This window comes from Chelonia mydas, chromosome 17, assembly GCF_015237465.2.
Source record: "Chelonia mydas isolate rCheMyd1 chromosome 17, rCheMyd1.pri.v2, whole genome shotgun sequence".
Taxonomy (NCBI): Eukaryota; Metazoa; Chordata; order Testudines; family Cheloniidae; genus Chelonia; species Chelonia mydas.
The window spans coordinates 3,019,853-3,036,066 of record NC_051257.2 but is presented as its reverse complement, the minus strand read 5'-3'; the positions used below and the strand labels follow the sequence as shown (position 1 = coordinate 3,036,066).

Here is a 16,214-nt window from a genome sequence, read left to right as displayed (position 1 = left end):
TCTGCCAGGGATTTGCTGTATAACTTTGGGCAAATCACTCACCCTGTGTATTTCCCTGGATAATAATACTTATCCACCTTTTATTTCCTCTGGTGAAAAGTACTATATACATGCAAATGATTAATAGTAATTTACCGGAGGAGATTTTGTTCAACACCTATTTGTGCACAAGGAGCTAAGCCATGTGTTTCTGTGTCTGGGAAGATAAGCTCTCTACAGGTAATGGCTCCCTGTGGCTTCAGATGCCTCAATAAACAATTTATTTACTGTATGGTAAATAAATGTCAGCATTTTCTTCCAAAAGGACCTCAGAGAGATTGTGGTTTGATCTTTAGGCTGTCCACAGAGAGCAAAAGGAGAGAAAAGGCAGCAGGAAAAGCAGCCTCAACACAGATGTAGTCAAGCAAATGTTGCAGATGCAATGATATTCGAACTCCCTGGCTTTCACCCCCATCATGTGACCCCCTGTTTCAGAGGACAGTTCCTGTTCGTTCCCCTGAAGCGGGCCCTATAAACCATACTTAGAGCTCTGAGGATCAGTCAGTTTCTGGCCTCCTTCTCCACATTACATGGTGACTCAGGAGAGGAGGGCTGAAGCCCAGCTTTCTATAGAGCCCATTGATACCTCTCTTTGCCTTGGCCAGAGGGGGTGGCTGAAGAGCAACAATTAGATTACTGCGATGTACTCTGTAGCACTACACCTTGAGAACATTTGGAAACTGATGATAATGAGAGGGCAGCTGCATTCTGCAATACGTGGAGTTCCATGCCAGGAGCAGGTTACATCAGTGCACTGAGATGTGCACTGGCTGCCAGTACGTTTCTGGGTGGAACTCAAAGTGTTGGTTTTAACATATAAAACTCAATGGTCGGTGACCTGGTCAGTGGAGATGCATCTCTGCCTGCACTACACTGCTGCAGAGGAGATCAGCTGAAACTTCCTTGATATCAACAGAAAGAGGGGCCTGACAGGGCATTCTCTGGACAGGGCCCTCAGAATTCGATCCCTCTCGCCCTATTTAAGGGCATGCTGTAGCACCCATCTTTTCTCCCAGGCATTAGTGGGGAGGCATGGAAGGTTTTGGTTTTTGCTGCAGGAGCTATTTAATTAGCTGGTGTGAATTTATTTTATAGTGGAACACACAGTCCATTATACTTGGAATTTTATTCTGAAATGTATGTCAAGGTACCTAGTTATATTTATAGACTGAGTCATATAACCATATCAATAAAACCCCTCAGCACCCACTCTGTGAGGGCAAAATTACTATCCCCACTTTACAGAGTGAGAAAGGTCACACAGATAGTCAGGAATTAAACCCAGGTCTGAGCTCCCTGCTCTGTCTTTTAACGCATAAGAACATCCTTCCTCCTTTATATAAAGCATATGTTAATATTTCTGACATAAATACTACTGCCAATAAAGGGGTGAGCTGCCAGCCAGTCCTGTAGAACAAGGCTCTAGAAAATATATGCCACTGGGGATTATGGCCAGTTACACAATGGGCTAGATAAAAAGAGAAAGCTTATTGGAAAATGAAGGATATGCCCCACATTTGTGCAGTTTAAATATCTAATCCAAGATCTGGTAGCTACACTTATCAGTTAATAAAATAATTTACGCACTTCAAGAAGAGACATTACACAGGAACACCTGAGCTTTTAGGGTTAAAGGAGAAGTCACTTTGATGCGAGGGATTTATGCTTTACGCGCCAAACCCTGGATTTGTGGGTATCCAGGTCTCAACTCTCATGCCGTTGTGCACCAATAATTAGTCAGCAGGGCAGGTAATTTAACGAGGGTCATTCAAGTGCCTTTGGGAAAGCAAACTCTTATGAAAGTTAATTACCAGATCTGCAGAATAATATACCAGTCGGCAGCTTCACTGGGAACTGCGAATGCTCAGCATTTCAGAGTGAGGCCACTAGTACCTGACTTTCAGGTGGGATTCATGCAGGAAAGAGTTCTCTAACTTTGGTGAGTTTAGATCAGACCCTTAGTCCCATTTTCCTGTAGTTTATTTATTTCACCAAGGAGTCAGGCTGGTCCAGAATCAACACAGAACATTGGCTTGAAATCAAGGTAAGAACGTCGTTGGAGGTTTGGCATGTAACATTTGAGCCATGTTTATATTGCTGTCCCTCTATACTATATTGTCCCTCTATACTACTCAAACTGTATTATTCTCAGGTGAGCCATCAACTGGAACAAAAAGACCCAGCAAGCTCAGTAAATTGTCAAGGATGCCCTACTGGAGTGTAGGAAGCTATGCAGCAACATAGAATATTTTTTCAGTCTTTCATAACAACCCACTTGAAACCACAATTTGTAGACTTGACAGATGCTTTCATATGACTCATCTTGATTTCTTAACTGATACCAGGAATCAAGCCAGAGTCACAAAGCAGAGAAATTGACCGTCCAATATGGCAGTTGTTGATCTTGTAATTAAAACCAAAACCTTCTGTTACTCTCCTAGCCTCATCTTTATCTGCCCCTCTACAGCCCCAATCCCTCCCAGCTCAGTCTGCATCAGCTGTACATCTGCTACATCCTCTGTTGCAGAAACAGTCGCCTGTCCTTGCATAATAACAGATTTGATCATATAAATCTCCCCCAACTCCCTTTCCATAATTTCTATTATCCTACCTTGTTTCTAGCATCCCCTTGGCTGTCTCTGGGCAACCCTCATCTGTCATCTTTCCAAGTGGAAACTTTGGCTGTGTTTTTGCTTGTATGAAGCTTAGCTCACATCAGGGTTTAATGAATTTAAAAACACTGGTGATGTGTCCAGTGCAATGACAGCTCATCACTAATGCTCTTAGTGTTCTTGTTGGGCGCTGGGACAGAGGATGAACCTTAAGCCCTACCCCCTCCACTGAGCAGCTGGTTCCAATGGTCTAGAGGGCCAGAATATTCTCAGCAGACTCCATTTCTCATAACATTTAATGCTGGATACTCACACTTTGTTAATGAGATATCAAGAAACAATAAATTACTTGGAAACTTTCATGCCCAGACTATAAGTTATAGCAAGGAGGAGGACTGTGGGTTTTTTGCATGTCCTAACCTACTTTCAACAGTCCAGAAGAATGTGCTATAATAATAAATCTACGCACTTTGCAACCAAAGATGCATGGAGGCTAAGGCACATGCCCAAGATCATGCAGCAAATCAGTGGCAGAGTCAAAAATAGAATGTCCAGTCCTGTGCTTAAGCCATCAGCCCACAGTGGCTCCCACATAGCAGTTTAGGGTCACATCCTTTATAGGGTTGTACAAGGACTTCTTTCCCTCATGGAAGTCACTACCTATTAGGTTTTTATATTATGCTTATCTCTATGGTTACTGAAAGCCACAAAAGAGCCCTCTACCTCCATGAGCAAACAAGAAGGCCACCATATGGAGTCCTCTGAGAATCCCCTTCATACATGCCATTCTTGGTCTGCAGTGTAAAGAGCCCCTCCACATTGCCCATTACTCTCCCTTTCCCCGCATAGTATCACATGGAGCCACTCTTGAACATTGAAACTACTCTGGAGCCCCCCAGAGACAAGGTCTAATTGTCTGAGGGTGGGTGGTTGCATTGTAGGGAGGAGCTAAACGGGCTACGAGGCTACTGCAGAGTCTCCAGCAGTTGCTTGTCTGACTTGCGCTTAAGGCTGATCTTGTTCTTTTCCTAGTCTAATTCCTATAATTTATCCTTAAGGGGATATTTATTTACTGGCATCATACAATCCTCACCAGTATGTTATAATCAGGAGTGGCCTGGGCAGAGAAAGGTCTAACCAGCCATGAATGTCGAGCACCTGGTCACCGCCTCAAATAAACCATCCTATTACTACTTCCAAAGCCCAGGTCAGCAATTCCAATCTCTGGATGGATTCAGTGTTGCACACAATAAAACACATCCTTCCTGCAGTCACCAGTGGGTCATCAGTCATAGAATCATAGATTGTAGGGCTGGAAGGGACCTCAAGAAATCATCACGTGCAGCCTCCTGTGCTGAAGCAGGACCAAATAAACCTAGACCATCCCTGACAGGTATGTCCCCAACCTGTTCCTTAAAACCTCCAATGATGGGAATTCCACAACTTCCCTTTGAAGCCTGTTCCAGAGCGTAACTACGCTTATAGTTAGAAAGCTTTTCCGAATATCTAACCTAAATCTCCCTTGCCACAGATTAAGCCCATTACTTCTTGTCCTACCTTCAGTGGACATGGAGAACTATTGATCACAGTCCTTTTTAGAACAGTCTTAACATATTTGAAGATTGTTATAAAATCCCTTCTCTTTTCTCAAGACTAAGGCTATGTCTACACTTAAATTGCTACAGCGGCACAGCTGCAGTTGCATTGCTGTAGCACTTCAGTGTAGACACTACAGCAACAGGAAGGGTTCTCCCATTGTTGTAGTTAATCCACCTTCCTGAGAGGCAGTAGATAGGTCAACAGAAGAATTCTTGTGTCAACCTAGTATTGTCTATGCCAGGGGCTAGGTCAGCTTAACTATGTTGCTCAGGAATATGAATTTTTCACACCCCTGAGCAACACAGCTGGGTCGACATAATTTTTCAGTGTAGACCTGGATTATGACTAATCAGTGATTTTTACCAGAGACAGTCAGGCAAATAACAAAAGAGAATTGCACGGCCTTGTCTCCAAGTCCCATCACCACAGAACGTCTCCCGAGAGTTTTGGGCTGATGGATTTCTTGTTCTCAACTGGATCCCATTTTCCAGCTGGACATGAGAAAGGAAACAAAGTTTAAATAAAACCCTAGTTTTGTGCAAATGGACAGAGGATTTATTCAGCTCTGTTTTTCTTGTGTTGGGTCCACATTCTTGACATTTACAAGCCACAGGAAAAATATAGCTTTGCTATTTTACCAGATAAACCACATGGAGTTGTCCTAGATCAGAACTCAATTAGGCTTAGGTACCTCGGAGACACCCAGGCACTTCCCTCTGCCTCCTGATCACTGGGGGGGGATGTAGAGATAAAAAACGCATAAGCTAGCAGAGATTTGGTCAGCGCTGACCCTATAAGAAGACAACCACCACCAGCTAGATGGTGGGCTCCTTGAAGCACTGATTTGTGCTGGCAATCAGCAAACAGACCACCACATTTAAATTAATTGGTTAAGAAGTTATAGGTGTAGTCTAAATAAGGTTGATTGGGCAAGAACTGATATGATCTTTTTCTTACTCCAGGGCAGGGTTTTAGACTTGAATGTGGCAACTCTGTGCTCAACATGTTACTGACAGCTGCACGTGAAAAAGGCAACAAAGCAAAGAGGGAGGGGGGAGAATGTGCTTTTGGGTGTGCTTGTGCTTAGAGGAACACAGAGGCTGTACCTGTGTGCATATATAAAGGCTACCCAGGTAATGCTGAATTTCATCAAACCACACTAAAATTAACAGGTTTCTACATTCAGGGAGTGATCTCACTCTAGAGAAACCAGAAGAATCTGTACAGTTGCAACTACCGCATCATCTCAGCTCATAGCTTCCAGACGATAGGTGTCCCAGCTTACACGGTGTGTATAATCAGCCATTACTTTGAGACGTAGGGCACAGGAGGTCAAAAGAAAGATGGAGGTTGAGCCTTGATTCTGAATTTCCAAGCTGTTGGGAGTTTAAAATCAGCCTTTAGCCATAAAAAAGTTAAACCACTCAGAGCTATCCCCGACACCTTCCTGGCCTGAGAAGATGGGTTTAACCTTGGTGTGGTATAATGCAGGTACATTTTGAGAACAAGGGGCTATCAGAGCCATCTGAAGGTAGCTGGTTCTTGTTAATCCTCTTCTGCTACCCCCGTGACTGGAGCAAGTGGAGGATGAGACACGGAGGGTTAACATTGCATGTCTTACCAATCCACATTAAAGAGAAGGATGCTCTATTTTACACAGGACACAGCTATGTAATTACTAAAGAGAGGAAGAGTAATTACAGGGGGTTTGCCTGGTAATGCCGTGTCATTACACCTTCTGGCAGAGTACAGGCAGAGATGCACTTAGAAGGAACAGAAGGAACTCCCATAGAACACATTATCTAGGTTGTAAAAGAAACATAGCACACAAATACCTGACAACGTGCCCACCACATGCATGAGACATGGCAAAGGATGGATGATTTTGTAGTCAAGACAATGGATTGGGATTCAGATCTTAATTCTATTCCCAGCTCTGCCACAGACTTCCTGTATTACCTTGGGAAAGTCACAGGATCTTTCTGTGCCTTTATTCCCCATCTATAAAATGGGAATAATACTGGTCATCTGAAGATGGCGTTTTGGGAAGATGAACTGTGATACAGGATAAATCCTCATGTACCATGGAAAAGCCAAACAAAAATAAAAAAGCAAGTCCACTTCTCCCACGCACAATGCATGGGTGATCACAATCTCCAGCACACCCCACATATCTCTATTCTACGCACACACCTCACGGTGATGCATAGCAATCATTAATTTCTGAAAGTTGCCTGGCAGAGAGGTTGTGCTCTGCAAATGTGCACAGTAGCCTGTTAATTAACTGGGACCTTTTGAACTTTTAATTGTTAGTTGTCAGTGTTGTGAAATCCTAGCAGAAAGGTTTCACTGGAGAGAGGAAGCCATTGTGAACTCTAAAGCTGCAAGAGAAACCAGTAGACTTCTGCATTTTCAAATTATTCATTCTGCATGTGGATAGAGATGAACAAAGCCGAATGGATTCAAACATCAGAGTCAGGGGTTTGCAAGCTATGGCCTGCCAACCACCAGGGAGCTGTGAAACCCATGGAATCACACAGTGGGGTCCAGGTCACTGTTCCCTCTAAGCTGTGCGCGTGTGCACGCGCACACAGATCCTAAACCCCATGCACACAGCAAAACACTGCGTGCAAACAATCTGCACAAAAGAAATTTTGGGGGCACATGGCCTGTCAAAAATTAGAGGGAACATTGGTCCAGGTGTTGGGACAGGAGCTGATCCAGGACAGGGTCTCTCTCGATCATTGGCAGCGATCGATCCAGCGGGGATCGATTTTATTGCATCTGGACTAGACGCAATAAATCGACCCCCCCCCCACCCCGCAAGCGCTCTCCCATCGACTCCTGTACTCCGCCGCCGCAAGAGGTGCAGGCGGAGTGGATGGGGGAGCAGCAGCAGTGGACTCACCGTGGTGGAGACACCACGGTAAGTCGATCTAAGTACGTTGACTTCAGCTACGTTATTCACGTAGCTGAAGTTGTGTAACTTAGATTGATCCCCCTCAGTGTAGACCAGGGCTAAGTAATCAGCAGAATCACACCACTGAAGAACAATTAAATATCCCCTTCTCATCTGAGACTCTGATTGACAACAGAATAATTTCCAGTTTGTAGGGAGTAGAGGCACACAAACCATGTTAAGGGGTGACATCTAGAGAGAGAATTAGATTGTGCTGATGAGGGAAAGCGGGGGAAGAGTCCCCATTTCCTGTCCAGTTCTGCCAGTAATGCTTCATTACAAACACAGAGCTTAATTAGCATTTGTACAGCTCTGCAAAGCTGTAATACAAGTGCTGCGTATTATTATTATGATTGCTATTACCATCAAGATTCAACTCAAAGCACATTTTGATGGCCAATTACTAAATTGTTGAAACTGGAGCTTCCTCCTGAGAGTCTCAGCAGCCCCCTTCTTTGGTGGAGTGAGAGCACAGATCTGGCCGTGCTCCCCAACATTTGTACTCATTCCCCTTGCAGATGAGGTAACTGCCAATTTTTTTCTGAAGCAGCTTGCACAGCAGCCTGGCCCCTTCTTGACGGGACAATCTCAGCAGCAGGGTTGGGGAAACCTATTTATGCTCCTGTTTAACCCTGCTGTTAGAACACATCACTGAACACCAACAGGAAGAGAGCCGAGGCAGGCAGAGTGACAGCTTCATCCCATCAGTCACTACCTCAGCTCCACGCAGCTAAACAGAAAAATACACAGTAGCCAGTTCTCATAGGATCATTTTCTATCGTTAATATCTAATAGACCATCCAGCCCAGCTCCCCACCAATGCAGCAGTGTTCCTTACAGTGCATCTTCTAGTGCTTCATCCAATCTAGTTTTATTTAGAGTCAGACATTACATCCAGGTGTTGTTAAGCAAGGCAGTCTGCTTTGCTGCAAGAATGCACTTCTGTCCACTAAAGCCCACTAGAGAAGAATCCAGTTCCCACCTTACAAATAAAAAGAGGATTAAATACTTACAGTGAAGGCTTTTTCTCCTCCTTGTATTAAAAGGAAAACTGTCTCCTGCTAGCCTCTGACAACATGTGCAAGCCAGACTGAGAATTCAGGGCTTTAGTGCTTCCCTGAGAGGAAAACCACATTGCAACGAGACACAGAGAGCTGCTTGAGAAATGATTCACATACGGAACAAGCTGGCTTTACCAGCGCTTTGGCATTCAGCACACACGCATGTATGTGCGCACACACACACTCTCTCTCTCTCTCAAGGGAAAGAGAAATATTATACTTCCATCATACCAGGAGGAATTCCTGCAGGCAAGCCATTTGTACCTGAATTCAGAGCTATGCAGGGCAGCAGTCCCCTTCAGAAAGCAGGGAAGGTTCCTTATTCCTTCAGCCCTCCGAGTAGAAGTGTACATTGGTAGATGGTATGACAAGCCCCAGTCAAGTCTGTATAATCTGATCAACTGAAATGCAGCATTTATATTGCAAAAAAGATAATGAGGCGGGCACGAAAAGGAGATATTTGCGGGGGCGGGGGTGGTCTTCGGAGGAAAATTACAGAAGCTGCACCCACAAGCCCTTATATTCCATACTGAGCATCTCCTCCCCAGTAGCCCCACTCAAGGGGCATTTCCCTCACCTCTACCACTGCACTGAAAAGGTGCAGAGTGGGGTTTTTACAATAAAACAGAGATTCAGTCATGATCTAACATGCGGGGTCGGGGTAGGGGAAGGAGAAATAGGAATCCAGCCCCAGAGCTCCCCATATTGTCAAGACCTGAGAGCCCAGTGCTGATAGCACTGGGGAATGGAAAGAGTGCCTCGCCCCATCAGATCTCAGTGACCTGTCTGTGGCTCACCAAGAAGAAACACCCATCAGCTCCTAGGCTAGAAGAAAGTGAATAAGGGGTAAGGGGCTGAGAAATGCCTGGGGGACTGCCCTCACCTTTCAGCCCTCTGGAGTGAGTGAGCTTTAGTGTGCAGAGAGAAGGGGCAAGGGATCTTTACAGACAGGAATCAGGCAGAAATTGGAACCAAATGTGAATTTCAAACACTTCCAAGTTTGGGGCATATTCAGAGCTAGGGTGTTGGTTTGGCCTATTATAGAGGCAGGGCTATTTGCAAAATTCTTCTCTGGATCTGCATCCTAGGCCATTCAGACCAGGGTATTAGTTTGGGTCCATCTCTAGAATTAGGTTTGGGTTTTTTCCCATTGTGATGTGAACCCAGAATATAAGTGACAGTGATACAACAGCAGTCTCCTTAGAAAAGAAAGCTAGCGAGGGTTTATTTTAGCCAGCTGTTTACAATCAGATCCTAAATGTAGTGGTGGCCTATACACAGCTCTGCCCGCCCTGAGTCCCTCCCGAAACCCTCATTCTAGGGGCCAAGATGCCCTGACACAGTCCCGAAGGAAGCCAATGATGTGCCACGTGTAAACTCTTCATCCAAAGGCTATTTCCAGGTCATTGTTGGTCTCAAGCTGTGGGCCTTGGATCTTGGAGACAGGGGCGGCTATGTCCAGGTCTCAAAGCTGCAGACCAAGGAAGATACGTCATTGTTTATTTACCTATTCAATCTGGTTTGTCAATCCCCCACTATCTGGGGACAGACTAGGTGACCACAGACAACAGAACTTTTCCATCCTTACTTTTTTATGTGCTATGAGGCTTCTGAGACCTCTCCCAGTTGCAAGCTATAATCAGAAGGCAGTACCCTCTGGCATTCATATTAACAAATTACTAGCAGATAGTTTCATATAAATGAACTCTGCTTCTTCTCTTGGGAGGCAAATCATATTATTTTTGGTGATAAATGTATGGACAACCACTCAGGTTTGTAATACGTAGGGACAGCCTGATAGCACTCAAATCTCCACTCCATGCTGACTTTGGGCGGCTTTCAGAACCAGGAAAGGCAAACTGCAAAATGGCAGAATCAAAACCAATAGTAAGTGCCAGAGACACCAGGCCAACGTGTACCACCTGAAAAGTTCCCTGTTTGAAAATACACACATACATTTTTTGGACTGAAGTACATTATTGTCTCTTTGTCATTGCTGGTGAGTTCAGTGGGAAACCAGCCACACACACACACACACACACACACACACCTGCTATATTTGTCCTCAAAGATATTTTTAACTGTGACAGATATCACTTGATCAAAACCCAACGTTGAAAATGCTCAGCATGAGTAGGAAAAAGCCACAACACTTGCTCACTAGAGTTTTGGTACATTGGATATAACAGAGTAACTGTTTCACACAATCCCCCCAAACCCAGCAAATCTACAGTATTTATTTATTAGTAGCCTTTTCTATGGCATTCATCGCTATAATTATCTGAGCACCTCAGCTACACTAAAGAATTTATCCTCACAAGGGAGGAAAATATCCCCATTTGACAACTGAGGAGCCAAGGCACAGATAGATTAAATGACTTGCACAAAGTCACACTGGAAGTCTGTGGCAGGATTAGGGTAAGAAGACAGACCTCCTGAGCCCCAGGCCAGAGCATTAACCGTCCTTCCTTTCACCCAGTAGCAAGGGCGTGAAATGAGGATATGAAAGTAATTTAAAATTAAAACAAAGAATCGGCAAGATTCACATCTGAAATAGATCTGTCAACCAAATGTGCAAGTGCAGAAAGAGACAGAGCTAGCAAATTGTGCATGCGCACACACGCATCTATTGTCTCCCACCCACTTTATAACCGTAATCTCCTAGAACACACATGCCATTGGGCACAACCTGATCACTTACACAGCAGGAGCAGAATTGCATCAATGTGTTATGAACAACATTATGATGAACAAACCCTGCCAGTCAGTGCACCATAACAACACAGCACCCCAGGAAACTAAACGTATGCTGAGGCATGCTCTTTTTCAACCACAATCTTGCTTAAGGCACAGTGTGATGGAAAGGATCAAAGGCTGAATTTGAGTTGTGAGGCTCATTTGGGAGGCAGGTGTTCATAAATAGGGATGTGGAAAAGAGGCTTATACAAGGAACAGAAGAGGGCGAAAGCACAACTTGAACCCAAAGATAGGCTCTTACAAACTGAACTTGTATTTGCAAAAGCCCTAGTTACAAAGAGACATTCCATAAACGAGGCTGTGATGTCAACATCAATGTGGTTTTCAAGGGAGTCTCTAATTCAGTTGTGAAGCATGGAACATTATTGTCTGCAGATATAAAACCTAGAGTTAATTACAAGGGAAAGTCACCAGGAAGAGTTGGTATTAGTTGGAGTCGGGCTGTGGCTTTGGGGCTATGTTCACCCTGCCCTTTTTCTCGCTGTGCAGCTCCGATACCAACTCCTCTTTATTTTTCTTTTCTCAGTTTCATTGCTGATGACAGGAAGGAAGTTCAAGGCACTAGCAGCCCATGTGCAGAATGAATCATGGGGCAACAATCAGCTTCCATTTTGCTGAAAACACCCTGCTGCTTGGTTAACAAGATGATGCTAATCAAAAGAGTGGATGTAAAGAGTGAACTCCGAGGGCAGTTGCCTGTAAGGGTGCAGCCAGTGCAAGATGCCTGTGTGTGCAGACTTGAAGAACTCAAGAATTTCCTGTGTTTATTAGGGGAACATTACACAGGTCCAGGTTCCCACCCAGATATCCTGTGAGCTCAGCCTATGGCACAGCCAGTAGCTTTCACTTACAACTGCTGGAGAGAACACTCTCTGCTAGAAGAGGGCAGGATTGTTAGAAATCTCACATAGGAGTGACAGGGAAGACTATGGGAGGCAGATAACCAGCCAGTTTCCTTTGTTCTGCATTGTTGAGATTTCAGAAAAGTAAAGAACAATATTGAAACATCAAAGAACAGAGAAAAACCAGGACATGTCAACTAAGAGAATGAATTTGTTTTCAAAAGTATAAGGGTCTGTAAGCGACTCCAGCAGTTTTCAGCACCCCTCTCTGATTCCCAAGCAGAACGTTAACGGGTAACAAATGCATCTACTTACAAGAACAGAGAACCATTTAAGATTCCAAATGAGTAAGGGACTATATGGAGAAGGAAAAACCCCACCAGTAAAGAAGCACTTTAAAAAAAAACACTCTGAAGATTACGTCTTCGCACATGTTTTACCCAGACTGGTTTGCCCACCTCTGCATTGCACCCCGGCTCATGTGACTCTGCGCTTGCTTAGCTACTATTGGGGGCACCTAAGGAACACAGCTCCCTGTCCTCCTACTGACTCATTGTGGCAGGTGCAGCTCATTAATCCATCAAAAGGAGCTGGGGAATATCCCGTCTGGAGAGAGATACCTAGGGCCTGGGGCTGAGCTGATCTTTCATAAGAACAGTCACACCAAACGAGAAGGCTTGGGTGGAGTTTGTTGCATTACCTTGTTAACAGAGCCAGATGTCAGGAAGGGGGAACGTTTTGAACCTACACAGCAAGTGAAGTGTTGATCATTTTCAAGCAGGGTGTGAATACCACCTTTTCACAAATACACATAAGGATGCAACTCCATCTTTTAGTTTAGGCGATTCAGCTGTCACTCTCAGTTAATTCACCAGGACTTCCCAATGCAATGTCAGACTTGTGTACTGTTGGGGGGCAGAAATAATTCCTTACTGCACATATTAAACAACATAGCATATGAAAACTCTTCAGTTACTAGACCAGCTCTGACTCCCAAAAGCTGTTTGAAATGTTAATAGCAATAACATTGCAACTAGGGCTCTCAATTAAATGCAATTAATTTTTTTGAGTTAACTGCGATTAAAAAAATTAATCATACTGTTGAACTATAGAACACTAATTGAAATTTATTAAATATTTTTGGAATTTTTTCTACATTTTCAAATACTGATTTCTATTAAAACACAGAATGCAAAGTGCACAGTGCTCACTTTATATTATTTTTTATTACAAATATTTGCACTATAAAAATGACAAAGAAATAGTATTTTTCAATTCACCTCATACAAATACTGTAGTGCAATCTCTATCTTGAAAGTGTAACTTACAAATGTAGAATTTTTGTTACATAACTGCACTCAAAAACAAAACAAACAATGTAAAACTTTAGAGCCAACTTAGTCCTACTTCTTGTTCAGCCAATCGCTAAGACAAACAAGTTTGTTTACATTTACGGGACGTATTGACGCCTACTTCTTATTCACAATGTCACCTGAAAGTGAGAATAGGCGTTCGTATGGCACTTTTGTACCTGGCATTGCAAGGTAATTACATGCCAGATATGCTAAACATTCGTATGCGTCTTCATGCTTCAGCCACCATTGTGGAGGACATGCTTCCATGCTGATGATGTTCGTTAAAAAAAAAAAAAAAAAAAAAAATAGTGCATTAATTAAATTTGTGACTGAACTTCTTGGGAGAGAATTGTATGTCCTCTGCTCTGTTTTACCTGCATTCCACCATATATTTCATGTTATAGCAGTCTCAGATGATGACCCAGCACGTTTGATTTACAAACACTGTCACTGCAGATTTGACAAAATGCAAAGAAGGTACCAATGTGATATTTCTAAAAATAGCTACAGCATTCGACCCAAGGTTTAAGAATCTGAAGTGCTGTCCAAAATCTGAGAGGGACGAAGTGTGGAGCAGCTTTCAGAAGTCTTAAAACAGCAACACTCCGATGCGGAAACTACAGAACCAGAACCACCAAAAAAAATAAAAAAAATCAACCTTCTGCTGGTGGCATCTGACTCAGATGATGAAAACGAACATGCGTCGTTCTGCTCTGCTCTGGATTGTTATTGAGCAGTCCCTGTCATCAGCATGGACGCATACCCTCTGGAATGGTGGTTGAAGCATGAAGGGAAATATGAATCTTTAGCACATCTGGCACATAAATATCTTGCGACGCCAATTACAACAGTGCCATGCGAACGCCTATTCTCACTTTCAGGTGACAGTGTAAACAAGAAGTGGGCACCATGGTCTCCTGCAAACGCAACCAAACTTGTTTGTCTGAGTGATTGGCTGAAGTAGGACTGAGTGGACTTGTAGAGTCTAAAGTTTTATATTGTTTTATTTTTGAATGCAGTTATTTTTTTGTATGCAATTTGACATTTGTAAGTTCAACTTTCATGATAAAGAGATTGCACTACAGTACTTGTATTAGGTGAGTTGAAATACTCGATTTCTTTTGTTTTTTACAGTGCAAATATTTGTATTCAAAAATAAATAGAAAGTGAGCACTGTACACTTTGTATTCTATGTTGTAACTGAAATCAATATATTCAAAAATGTAGAAAACATCAAAAAATAGTTAAATAAATGGTATTATTATTGTTTAACAGTACAATATTTTTAATCGTGTAATTAATATTTTTAATTCCTTGACAGCTCTAATTGCAACTACAACATGTTGCAAGCACTACTTTGAACCAAGGTGTTTTCAAAGCCCTTTAATGTATTTTCCTTTACAGTTTCAGCAGAAGAGTAACTTACCCCAGAGTCAGCAGTTTATGTGCTTTCAGCGTCTGCTGCAGAGAGGACAGCCAGAAGACTATACCCTGAAACTGGTTTCTACTTGGTGTAAATTGGTATTAGATCAGTTTCCAGATGGTGCACTGTTGGCAGCATTCCACTCTCTGGCTGCACCATCAATCACAATCACTTACACCTTCCAGTAGCAGATAGAGAAAAGAGACTATGGAGAGGCTCATAGAAGGGCTAAGGAACATCTGCTGGAATTTTCTGAAGCCACAGGAATTCCAGTTGCAAAATTATGCAATTGGGATGATGCGGGGGGCGGGGGGGGAGAAAACTGGGATGTGCCAATGTCACTGCCTGTGCCCTAAAGTTTAGGGAGTAGAAACTGATCTGCACTTACTTCTGCCCAAAAGAAAAGTGCAGGCAGTGGCCTGTGTACTCAAGAATCTGACTGAGGACTAACATGGCTGGTTCCTAAATCTTTGATCGCTATGGAAATTACAGCATGAGAAACCACAATATATATATATATATATTGTACTAAAACCAGCATCATAATTACAAAGAAAACAAAGGCTTAGACAATGAAATGAAGCATTCTTCCTGTTTTAAACTGTGCTAATTGATACAAGGTTCTCTCAGCAGCAATGGATATATCACTGACAAAAATATGGGTCAGAAAAGCTGAAGGTGGTGACATGCTTCAGTAATGTGAGTGTGACATAAGTGAGGGGTAGAAAAAGCCCGTTAAAACCCCTTGCTAGAGTAAGGGCAGCTTTACTAAAAACAAAAGGAGTACTTGTGGCACCTTAGAGACTAACCAATTTATTTGAGCATAAGCTTTCATCGGATGCATCTGATGAAGTGAGCTGTAGCTCACGAAAGCTTATGCTCAAATAAATTGGTTAGTCTCTAAGGTGCCACAAGTACTCCTTTTCTTTTTGCGAATACAGACTAACACGGCTGTTACTCTGAAACCGGTAGCTTTACTGTGGTTTTCCCTTCCATTCAAAAAGGCAAGTCATTTACAAGTGAAATGAATGTCCAGCTATGACTTAGTGCTCCCCAGTGGGGAGCTGTGTACCCTCAGGGCTCTCTTGGACAAGTCATGAGTGGTGAAGAAAGTGCCGTTGTATTCCTATGAAAAATAATAACAACAACTAATGCCCAATGTAGCAAGTGGAGAGTGAACTAGAGGCTTGGGGGTCTCCATTTTTTATCTGAACACTTTCACTGCTACTTTCCCATTGTATATGTTTTGAGGCCATCATCCCATTAACAATCCATTGAGAGTGACCCTGTTCAAGCAGCACAGTAAGTGCCCTCTACCTGGCTGTAACAGGACTATTCAGGCAGCCCAGCAGGTACATTCCCTGGCTGCTCCTCCTTGATTGAAGTGCTGAAAAAGATGGCATGGGATCAGGTGCATGTTCCCCCAGAGTTAACATAATAGGAACTAAGAAAGATGGTCATTTGACATTGTGAGGTGCTTTCCCAGAACCACCACATTACTACATTTTTGCTGCATGCCACCAACTCTCAGAGCAGAAAAAGGAATTTAGGATTGGTCAGACTCAAG

General features: G+C 43.2%; 1 protein-coding gene across 4 annotated transcripts in view; it reads right to left on the bottom strand.

Annotated features, from left to right (window-relative positions):
• SPECC1 (sperm antigen with calponin homology and coiled-coil domains 1) overlaps positions 1-16,214 on the bottom strand; it is a 167,322-nt gene that overhangs the window by 140,327 nt on the left and 10,781 nt on the right. Inside the window, exon 1 of one of the 4 annotated variants that reach the window (XM_037880577.2) lies at positions 8,535-8,648. The exons of 2 other annotated variants lie outside the window; for them this stretch is intronic. The gene's annotated coding sequence lies outside the window, so the exon portion shown is untranslated. Of the gene's footprint in view, positions 1-8,222; positions 8,380-8,534; positions 8,649-16,214 lie in introns of those variants that run through there. One more of the 4 variants, XM_007057674.4, reaches the window with a different exon arrangement.